Source organism: Monodelphis domestica, chromosome 6 (assembly GCF_027887165.1).
Source record: "Monodelphis domestica isolate mMonDom1 chromosome 6, mMonDom1.pri, whole genome shotgun sequence".
Classification (NCBI taxonomy): Eukaryota; Metazoa; Chordata; class Mammalia; order Didelphimorphia; family Didelphidae; genus Monodelphis; species Monodelphis domestica.
In genome coordinates, this window is record NC_077232.1 from 242,138,367 (window position 1) to 242,146,414 (window position 8,048).

Here is an 8,048-nt window from a genome sequence, read left to right on the forward strand (position 1 = left end):
GAAATAGTCAACAGAACAATGTGCTTCTAGTTAAAAAATGCAAAGAATGGTCAATGTAACGCTAAAAATTTTTACATAACTGAATCATGAGTACTGTAGTCTAGTGTTCAGTAAACCCAGCAACCACAGATATTAGTGTCAACTATAAATATTTGACAAAATTATATTTGTGTTTATCTACACCTATATACAATGCTTTAGAGTGGTATGATTAGAAAAATGAATGGAGGGAATATAGGGTTTTCTGAATGAAAGATATGCAAAACTTCATTTCTGGAGATTTACTTTATTTTAAACAACTAAAAGGATATAAATTGTTACCAATTTTTTGAATTTTGTTTAATTGATGACTTTTGTTAAATATCACCATTGTTTTTAATATCTCTCCCATTCCTATTCCACTCTGAAATACCCCTTATTATTATTATCGTGTAAACAGTATCAGACCTCATGGGTGTGTGTGTGGGGGAGGGAATTTCCCTGGTTGCAAAGACAACTTGACATCTCTTGTTCATGTTCCAGGAAATCAGACAAAAGCTGCACATGATTTTAGCTTTTATTACAAAATACTTCTTTAAAAATCTTCTGTGTAAATTCTCATAGGGAAAAGACAAACATATGCAACTTTTCTTGAAGCATTATGAATAGATCTTGAATAATTCAGTGAATAAGAAAGGAAGAGAAGATGTAGAAGGAACAAAGTTTTGCTTTCAAATAACACATTCAAAATTGTGCACATATCCCAAAGAACAAAGTTTCTATACAGGAGTTTGATGTTTCTTTTATGTGCTAATGGAGATGTGCCATTGTAATAATGGGAAAATGAGGAAACAGGCTGTACTTTTCTTTCCCTGCTTCTGGTACTTGCTTGTGAGAAATTGATAATGTTTCTTCAGTCTAATGTAACATGCAGTGCTGCAAATTGGAAGAAATACAAACTTATTCCTGTGGCAAATGGAACTAGAATTTCACCACACCTTGGCATGGTGGGTGTTCTCTCACTGATAACAACATGCTACAGAAGACACAGATGGATCATCATCTATTTTAAAGAATGTTCTTTGAGAATTAGGTGTCCTTGCCACTGTAATATATAAATCACATTTTAGCATGGAAATGAAATGTATTTAAATAAAATATAGCATTGCTATAAAGTTGGTTATTCTTTTATTTATAATGTGAATTTATACCCATATAAAATTGCAAACATTTACACAATACATATATACATTTCAATAGTCTAAAGCTTTTTGGTATGCAATGTTGTCCGGGTTGGTAGGCATTATAAACTGATCTTTCAATATCAGATATCAATAATAATTCCATAAATTCAAGTTTAAAAAAATCAAATTTAAATTAGGAAGCCAAGGAAAAAAGAGAAAGAAAATGAATAAGAAAATAATATTGCAAACCCCATTAAACAACAGAGGAATAAAACATAGGCATAAAAAAGTGATCACTTAAAAGTGAAAGTTCTTGTCTCTCTAGTCTGACCATGATCCAAAGTTGGAATGTATACTTTTTTTTTTTACTCCTGGTAAAAACTTAGTATAAGTATTGCTATAATAACTAAAACAAATTCTAAAAAGAACAAGAATATTCTTAGGATTAAAAAGGCCCATTTGGCTATATTTGTCAACAAACCTGTAGCCATCAGTTGTCACATGGATCTCTAAAGCAATTTACTGAGTATCTTCAAAATTCTTTGAAGCTCATGGGCATTTGTACTAATTTTACCCAATTTATTTATATAGGAACATATCACTGTCCTGGGGTGCAAGTTGTGGCAACATCTCATTCATATGGACTGAACTTGTCCAAGACTAAACAGAGCTTCATCAGAGCTAGTGACAGACCAAACATCCATAAGGTTCATTAGCCTTGCCTTGGAAAAGCTGGTGTCCCACTTGGCTATGGATTTTTATGATAGCATTATCCCTCATCTAGCCATGGGAAGAGGGTACAAATGAGGAAAATGTAACATGGCTTATAGCTAATAACCAAAATATACTAACTGAAGGCAACTTTTTTCTAATAGAATGACCTAGATTAGATTAATTTATGAACTTCCTAGGACCACAAAAATGAGAAAAAAAAATGAAAGCAGAGCCAAATTCAAAAAACAAACAAACAAAAAAGAATAAGGAATAGAATGCAAGATGTGAGGCAGGATTGTTACTCAGTGTCAGTAGATGGTAACCTTTTTAAATGAGAACAAGGAATCCAAGAGTCTTTTTCTCCAATTTTGATCACCATCAGAGTTGTTAGAAATGCTCGGAAAAGACCTTCTCAAGCAAGCCGATTTTCTCTAGTGTGCTGAAAAGTTCTTTACATACACTTTGTCTCCTGGGTATAGATTTGCATAAGTGATTATGTTACTTAAATCTCTTTACTAGGGGGAGGAAAGCAGACTGAATTAATTCACCCCCAGACTCCTTTAGACCCCCTATTCCTCTGGTCATCCCACTGTGGTCCCCTACAGTGACTACAGGTTCTTTGAAGGGTGTAATGGTTTAGGTTATGATTTACCTCATTAGAATTATGAACTCTGTTGGAGGTTGTATTATTATTATTATCCCTGAAATTTCTGTTCCTAATTTTCTGATTTTTCCTTCTATATTTCAAAACTATATAACCTCGCTTAACACAAAAATAATTTTATATTGATCCTCTGTCTGCCAGGGTCCTTGCCATTTTTCTCAAAAGAACCATGATTTCCTCAATTACATTTGTTAATATAAGAGCTAAAATAACTGCATCTTTCTGTCTTTTTTTTGGAGGGGGGGGTCCAATTCCTTTTTTCAGATTCTTCCTTTTCTTCCTTCTTATAGACTCCAAAAACATATACTGCAGTTCTCTTCAATGTCAGTGCTGGAACAGTCTGGACAGTTCTTCTGGAAACATTCTTTAATTTTTGGGGAAGAGTGATTTAACAGGTTTCTTATGACATGGAAATCTGTGTCTGTGAAATATTTAGGCCAAAATATCATCATTCTGATACTACAATCCTATCATAAAAGTGAGTTGTATATTAATTTTAATTAATTAATTAATTAACATTAATTAATCCTGATTAATATATTCTAATTTTACTCAGTTCTCTGGTCTTGAGGAGACTTCATACCCCTTAATAAAACATCCTTAGCTTCACATAATTGTATATAGTTCTCAAACTACTTCAGATCCTATTTTGGGTTTTTTAAGGGCCATTTTTGGGGGTTCTCATTTTAAGAATTATTAGTGGCTACCAGGATGACTTGTCTATTCCCCTCAGTATGTAAGGCATACATGAAATCCAATACATCAACCCAAATTGGTTTATAAGTCCTAAATTTCTTTTCAATTTTTTATGATCATAAACAAAGGTTCAACATCAAAGGAAGGTGTTTTGACTATCCAACTATCAGTAACATTGATTGGAAAAGGCACATGATTCCTTATTAGAGATTTTTTCCAATTGTTTTGATCTGACTTTATAGGTAAAGCATTTTATAGTTATGATTACATAGTTTACCTGACCAGTAAATTCCCAGACATTTCACATTGTCTGTCTTAATTTTAAAAAAAGATTTCTCATTCTATCTCTTGTTGTGGGGCACTATTGTATAGAGAAATGCTGACAATTTGTGCCAGTTTGTTTTATATTCTGCAACTTTGATCAAGTTGTTAATTGTTTCAATTGCTGTTTTATTTGGCTTTTGAGAATTCTCTAAGCCAATGATAGTGAACCTTTTAGAGACTGAGCCATGCCCTGCCACCCCAGATTGAGTGCTCTCCTTCACCCCTCCTCCCATTTCCTCACCCCACACAGGGGAGGGAGAAAATGATCCCATTGAGCTACTGGGCAGAGGGATTGGTGATGTAAGGAATGTTCTTAGCCCTAGTTAAGAGGGGGAGGGGAGTAAACATTCCCATAGGGGTGGGTGATGTGAAAATTTTTGTCAGGTGTAGAAGAGAGGGGAAGGTCCTTCTCCTTTTCTAGTAAGGAACTTGGGAGGGAGATGACACATGTGCCCACAGAGAGTGCTCTGCGTGCCCTCTTTGACACACATGCCATATGTTCATCATAATGGCACAAAGCATATAATCATATCATATTCAAGGATTGGTAACTTTATTTACTTATTTCTTTTTCTAATTCTTTCAATTTCTTCTTATATTGCTATAGGTAACATTTCAATGAAAATATTGAATAATATTAGTGATAGTGAACCTTTTTGGTTCCTCTCTGATCTTATTGGGAAAGTTTCTAGTTATCTCATTGTATATAATATTTGATAATAGCTTTAGATAGATTTGCAATTTTAAGTATTGTTTCATTTAGTTTATATTCTCTATTGTTTTAATAGGAATATGTTTTGTACTTTGTCAAAAAGTTATTTTTTTCTGTTTCCATTATTGTTTTTATTATTTTTGTTTTGTTTTTAACATGATCATTTATGCTGATGGTTTTCTTAATGGTGAAGTATGTCCATATCCCTGGTATAAAATCCTATCTGGTCATTGCATAAAATATTTCTGACATACTGCTGCAATCCCCAGACTAATATATTGTTTAACTTTTTTGTATCAGTATTCTTTAAGGATAAAGAAGAAGTGTCCCCCCTCCGCCGTGGATTTTGCTTTCCCAATTTTAGGTATCACCACCATATTTGTCTCATAAAAGAAATTTAGTAGAGTTCCTTTTTCAGCTAATTTTCTAAATAGTTTATGTAGTACTTGAATTAATTGTTCTTTAAATATTTAATAGAATTAATTTATGAATCCATCAGACTCCAGAATCCATTGATAATTTGGTCAATTTCTTTTTCTTAGGTGGGATTATTTAAATATTTCATTCCCTCTTATGTTAATCAGAGACTGAGAGAGAGACAGAGAGACAGAGAGAGACAGAGAGACAGAGAGAGACAGTGAGAGAGAGAGAGAGAGAAAGAGGGAGAGAGAGAGATTTATGAACACATATTGAGAAATACAACTTCCAACAATTGCTTAATTGATAACTGTTTTGCAACTTGAGTTGAAGAGTCTTATGTGCTTGGAGCTCTGAGAGTTTGTCCCTTCTATTAGGTTACATAGATAGTATGTCCTAAGGCTTCCTGAGTCCAAATTGAATATCTTAACAAAATGATTAGAAGCAGCACATTTATATAGTGATAAAAGTTTGTAAAATGTTTCACATACATTATCTAAGTGTTATTATCTAAAGTAGAAAATTAACTCAGTTGGCTAGAAAATGGTATTGAAAAAAAAACAAAATCAAAAACTTTGAACTCTGCATGGGTTACTGAAAACTATAATATTTGGAGAGTGCTGGGTCTCATGTCAGGAAGACCTAAATTCAAATATGGCCTCATACTCTTAATAGTTATTTGATCCTGTCCAAAACATTTAATCTTTACCTCAGTTTCCTCAACTATAAAAATGAGGATTATAATAGCATCTACCTTACAATACTGTTGCACAGTGCCTAGCATATAGGAGATGGCTATATAAATGTTTTCTTCCTCCCTAATGCAAGATTCTTCACCTGGGCTTATGAACTTTAAAACAAATTTAAATAAATTTATTTCATTGCAATTGATCTCATTTGTAATTTGTTTTATTTTAGTTTATTAATTTAAAAACAATATTTTTAAAATATCACTATGACAAAGAAACTTTAATCTAGACTAAACCTCTTATTTAAGTTCAAAAATGAGAAAACTAAATTCCTAAAATGTTGTGACAACAAATTCCATAAAAAAATAGAAACTAGTGGTGGAAATTTCAACGCAAATCCTTTGACTTGATATTGACTTTTCATTCCAGCACATTATATCACAAAATAATGGAACACTGGCTATTTATATGCCTGAGAAGTAGGAAGTCATATAATTTCTGATTCTTAAGGATTTCTTACATTTAAGAGTCCTTCAGAGAGCAAGAGAGGATGACATTTGGTATAAATGATTTTTTACATATTACCATTTAAGTAGCGTTCACTTCTTAAATCAACATTTTAAAATGGTTGAATGTTATTTGTGATGATGCTGTGTAAGTATTTTACAATTCTGTTTCACTGTGAATGATGAAACACCATAGTTTCTGAAGAACTATAAACTATGGTTCATCCAAACAGAAATGAGAGATGAGTAAACAGGTGATGGAACAAAATTGAAGAGATAATTCAATGCATATGAAGATGTGATGAAGTCCATATGAAGAGGGAAAAGTTGAATGTGAAGAGATAATGTTTAATATGAAGAGATATTGTACTGCAAATGAAAACTGATGGAATCCATGTAAAGAAATGACCAAGTATAGAGATTGTAGCATATTACAAAAGAATAATTGTTAATTGTACAGAGGATCAACCATTGAGAAAGCATCACCTAAATGCATGTTCAGAAAAGGAGATGGGTTAGTCACAGAGCTAGAGCAACTGATTACTTATAGATAGTCCACCTGTTCCACTAATAAAAATGGGATATCAAGAGATCTTGAAAAAAGGTCTTTTAGCACACTGAATGAACTCCTGAGGACCTGAACAAAATATGTAGTTAAGAGAAGGTGATGATGAGTTAAAACTTTTCATAGATAATTTACATAGAATTTTTATTCCTTCAGTAAGACCAAATATATGAGAGAGAATTAAATTAAGACAAATACACATTCACTGAATAATAGGCTCCATTCCTTCTATGAATTCTTTACAGGTATACATGCTCATAAATTCATTTTGAATTTATCTTTGCACCCCTTTCTTTGTGTATTTTCAAATATTTTTTTCCTGTAGTGTTTATAGAAGATATTTTAGAAATGTAAACTTTCAAAATACATTAGGAAAGGAAGCAAAAGTAAGTCTATTCCTTCAAGTATCCTTCAAGTATCAATGAACAAATTAAAAAAAAAAAGTAACTAGGATCCCTTGTTTCTCTTTTAGAAAAGACAGAAGTTTGAAGAGCATGTGATGTGAAAGCCAGAATTCCCAAAGTTGAGGTACTAAGGAGAATTATCAGTTCTGATTTAGCAATAAAAATAAGCAGAATACAATGAGCTCAGAAGATATGAAACTCTGAGGCAGTTAAACTAGGGTAAACTGATCCAGAAAAAAATTAAGTAGATCAGGCCAACCAGGCCCCCTTGACTGAGTGCTCAGTCTAACACCAAGAAAGCTGAATTGACCCCAGGCACATTATAAGTGCTAGACAGTACACCCTCTACCCAACAAATAGAAGTAAGCTTCAGCATATAGACCAAATTGGGGGAATAAATAACTTTATCCCTATATGATCAAAAATGCTAGAAAAATATTTCAACAGATACAACCAAAATATAAGCTCAAATATAAGGGAACAATACAAAAGGGAAAATGTGTGAAGCCTCAAATGAAAATGTGAAACAATATCAAGTCCAAAATAAAACCCTAGAAAATCTCAGAAACACAAGTAATAAGAAACTTAGAAAAAATAGAAAAGAAAAAGAAAAAATCAACAGTTTTGAACAAAATCTTATTGAAAAAATAGTTCCCTGAAAAAGAAAATAGCTCAAACAAGAAAATAGCTCACTAATAAAAGAAATACAAAGCCTCAGAGAATAAAATAGATTCCTAAAAATTAAAGTTTGATGAATGGAAACTAACTTCATGAGACATTAATAAGCAATAAAACTAATTCAAAAGAATGAAAAGATAGAAACAAATTTAAATAGCTTACTGGGGGAAAAAAAAAAGAAAAAACAACTGACCCAGAAAATAAATAAGGAGATTTAAACCAATTATCACTTGGTTGCCTGAAAGGAATGTGCCTTTTACTCAGGAATAGATGGCCCCTTTGCAAATATTGATCATTTAATAGTTCATAAAAACCTCAGAACCAAATGCAAAAACCCAGAAATTTTAAATGCATCCTTTTCAGACCATAAGACTATCAAAATTACATTAAACAAAGGTCTACAGAAAAATAAAGATTAAAATATTAAAAACTGAAAAAGCATTTATTAAAGAATTAGTGGGTCAAAGAACAAATCATAGAAACAATCAACAACTTCATTAAAGAGAAAGGCAACAA